This window comes from Hemicordylus capensis, chromosome 3, assembly GCF_027244095.1.
Source record: "Hemicordylus capensis ecotype Gifberg chromosome 3, rHemCap1.1.pri, whole genome shotgun sequence".
In the NCBI taxonomy this organism is placed as follows: Eukaryota; Metazoa; Chordata; class Lepidosauria; order Squamata; family Cordylidae; genus Hemicordylus; species Hemicordylus capensis.
Genome location: NC_069659.1, coordinates 8505746 through 8510000, shown reverse-complemented (window position 1 = coordinate 8510000; position 4255 = coordinate 8505746).

Sequence of the window (4255 nt, the reverse complement as noted above, 5' to 3'; positions counted from 1 at the left end):
AAGAATGCACTTGGGGGAAAGGCATGAAGCTGGCTGCCAAGCTTCCATGTCGAGCGATCTTTCTAAACCCTGTCAAAAAGGTAAGGTTTCAAGATTCGCACACACACCCCTTGACGGTTGTGTCCAGAAATTCTCTCCAGCAAATGTGGCAACCCTAACTCCTTAATTCTCAGTGAATGTTTGTATACCTCCAGAAAACTCATATTTTGCACCTGGTTAAAGCTGGGGGACCTCAGTGTACTAATTTTTAAAAAGAGAGAGAGTGAGAGTAGCTACTGCTAGTCTGAAGTTGGCCCATCCCTGTCCTAGAGACTGTATTTTTTGGCTTCCTGGAACATGTCCCAGAATCCTTTGCAGCACCCACAGGTTCTGTGGTTGGCACATAGAAATTCCTTGGCAGGGAAGTCAGTGTGAAAAGTGGGCCCTGAAGGTAGAAAGTTTGGAAATTGCTGTTGTAAACAGATCCAAGGGCCGGGGGGTAGGGGGGTGGACAGAGCCGTCCTCTGGGGAATGATCCTGTAAATAAGCTGCGTATGCATGCGCATGCGTGTGTGAACATGACATTCTGTTAATGTGGAATGAGTCCTTGTCCGTTGCATGAGGAATCACACATGTGTCTGGCAGGGGAGAAAAAGCAAGTCGAATTCTCTGCAATCAGAGACCTGGGCTTTAGTCCTTCAAACAAATTAGTGATGTTCCTACTTCCTGAGTAAATAGTATCACATAAATATTTATACCTCCTATGTGGTCTTTCGACTCAGGGGGAAGAATGCCGGTCCTACAGATGGAAGGAAAGCATTTGATTGATCCCAGCAGCCGGATGCCATTTGGGGGTGGAGTGAAACATCAGTATGGGTCCAGACGTGTGAAAATGAGCCAAAAAAAGGCCATGGGGGTGGAGGGGGGTTGGGGTTGCTCGGCAAAAGAAAGCCAGATCAATAGCAATATTTTTGGATATTTGAGTCAATACGAAAAAGCCACTGAATGTGGCTTCCCTGCCTGAACATCCACAGATTCAGCATTTTAAAAAGGGGTTTGGGCACAGTGGGCCTTTGTGAGCGAACATTTTGCAAACCACCATCAAATAGAAGGTTTGCGGATTCTACCTGGGTGTGGGAGGGTGATGATGTCACCTCTGCAGAGGCTGCTTCATTTGCATTTCCAGGAACTTTCAAATGTAAAACAAATACGGAACACACTGGGGAATGTCTTCTCTCTCTCTCTTTCTCCATTTATCTTTTTTGAAGGAATCCAGTTGGTGCCACAGACAGGCCAGGAAACCGGAGTCTTGTGTCTGGAGTTCAGCATCCCTATCTGGAGATGTAACCCTTTTCGTGAATAAAAGGCATATGTTTGAGACCCGGAATTGGAGAGGACATTAGACATGACCTTGAAATGAGAACATGTCATGGTGTGCCTCATTTACATACCGTTCAGTTACAGAGAGGGTGCTTTGCATATCATTTGCACGGACAGGGTGAACGGCACAGCTGGTGCAGACAGTTTTATGGAACCTCTTGGCCTGGAAGGGAAATGAATGTTTCCTCTGACCTTCTCCTTCCCTCCATGCATTAACTACCACATCCGTGTGACACTGAGGTTGCAATCCTGCACACATGATTGGCCTGGGAAGAAGTACCATTGAATGCAGTGGGGCTGACTTCTAAGTGCACATGTCGTGCACTGAGTTGTGCTGTTGAAGATGAACCCAGAAGAAGAAGAGAGCCGGATGGATTTGTGCTTGCTGAGTCAGACGTTCTGGAAGCATGGAAGCCATGGCAGAGTTCAGCAATCCAGATGGCTCAAGCAAGTCAGCCAAGCCACGCGCTCAAGGGAAATGCTAACCTCTGCTAACTTGGCAAAGAGGCACCTTTTAACGTGGTGATTCTCTTTATTTAGCAGAGGGAGAGTAACTGGCCCTCTCCACCCCCAGCACAGGACCTCCAGTAACTGTTGCTGGTGTCTGTCTTATGTTTCTTTTTAGATTGTGAGCCCTTCAGGGACAGGGATCCATCTTATTTGTTTGTTATTTCTCTGTGTAAACCACTCTGAGCCATTTTTGGAATGGCGGTATAGAAATGGAATGAATGAATGAATCAATCAATCAATAATGGGGAGGGAGCCACTATTGGTGCAAAGATCAGTTGCGTTGATGTCATGCATTTTAAAAAATTGTTTCATTCATATACTGCCTTTCCTAACAAATCCCAAGGCAGTTCACAACATATTCCTTCTCAGGTGCAATTAGGATGCTCCGTTAGACCCTGAGCATGAAGCCCATCTGGCTAGTGACAGGCCTAGATGGGATTCATCATAATGATGCAAGGAACACAGGAGCATAGGAAGCTGCCATATACTGAGTCAGACCCTTGGTCCATCTAGCTCAGAATTGTCTACACAGACCGGCAGTGGCTTCTCTGAGTTTACAGGCAGGAGTCTCCAGGCCCTATCTTGAAGATGCCAAGGAGAGAACCTGTAACCTAGATGCTCTTCCCAGAGTGGCCCCACAATATTTTATAGTGCACACGTAGTCTCCAGTGCTTCCTCTAATTTTGTTTCCATCTGTGTGCAGAATGAGTTTTGTTCTGGGTGGTAGTATCAAGGCAGTGTGTACACACGTGCAGTCAGAATGGGGCCTGCCCGATTCCACCTGAGCGGGATCTAAAATCAATGGAGCAAACATCAAAAACTTGTGTGCACACATACATGCACACGCCTTAGAGAGAACACGGGTAGCTTCCCATCCAAATGCAAACCAGGGTGGACCTTGCTTAGCAAAGGGGACAATTCTTGCTTGCTTCCGCAAGACCAGACAGAGCGACTCCCATGTCTGCATCCATCAAGGCCAGTGGCGGACTTCCATTATTTCACGTCGTGTGTCACTCTAGTCTTCGTCTTAACCTTATGTCTCACTTGCTGAGAAAGTCTCCCAGAAATGATGGGCAACTTCACACATAATGGCCGCAAGTCAAAAGGAGTGAATTGCCCATTATCAGGTCCCCTTCGCCACCTGACATTAGTAACCTAGATTTGAAAGTTGGGCGGCCGGCGGATGTTGGGTGGAAGGCACACCAAGATTGGCAACTTGGCATTTCCGGGTTTGGATGGCATGGAAAGGAGCAGAAATATTAGCTCACGCTGGTTTGCTTGTCAGGAACCAGGTTCCCTCCTACTTACCTGCCGTTGTTACATGTGAAGTCTCCCTAAATCTACTTTGGTAGCATCCGGGGGAGGAGTGCTGGTTGGGTTTGGAATTCCCCCCACTGCTCGTTCCCCAGAAGGAGAAGATAATCCTTCCCATATTGACCTTCCCTCCCGCCCCCCCTCCAAGACACAGGTTGTGCACTTTAAACTAAAAAATTAGAAGTGATGGATCATAAAATGATAATCCTGGGGAATATTACGCCATTCTTGTGGAATGCAACTTTCTTTGCTTTTCTCTGCTAGATTCCACACGCCCCCCCCCCCCGGGCTTCCCCCCTCTCCCTGAGATTAAAACAATTCAGCATTGAAAGAAATGAGAATTTCAAATAAAGCCGGGGGGGGGGGGGGCGGTTTGAACAAGGTGCCAAGTCTTTGGTGTGAAATGAATTGACTTTCTGAGCGCAAGCCCGAGGTGAAGGCATGCTTTGGGCAGATGGGAAGCATGACAGAAGGGAACACATGAACACATCCTCGGGGCGGGCAGGGGGGGCGGGAGGAGAAGACATCATGTCATTGAGCCAGATAATTGTTCATGGTTGCCTTTTTCTGAAGGGAGGGGGATTAACAGCTTCCTTTGTGTCTCTGGACATCCTGACAGGTACATCTGAAGTTAATCACCTGCTTCTCAGGGTTATTAAATTCCTTTAAGCAAATTTTTGTCCAGCGCATGTTTAAAATACAGTCGGAAGAGAGGCAATAGTGGAGCCAATCTGGTCCACTGGCTAGAACGTTAGAATGTGTGTGTTGCAGGGGTGTGGGAGTTAAAGCATGCAGAATGGGAAAGGGTCAGCCGAGACTGTATCATGGGGGAGAGGTATTTGGCCATTATGGCTGGGGGTGATGAGAGTTGTAGTCCATCAGCATCTGGGGATCCAAGGTGGTTAACTGCTGCCCAAAGGTACCTGGGTGTTGCCCTGCAGGAATATAGGAAGCTGCCTTCTACCTGAGTCAGACACTTGGTCCACTGGCAGAGGGAGGCCTGCCCCCTGGCCCCACCCCGTGTCTGATGTAAAGGCAGGGAAAGTCGCTCCTGGCTGTGCTGCGAATGCAG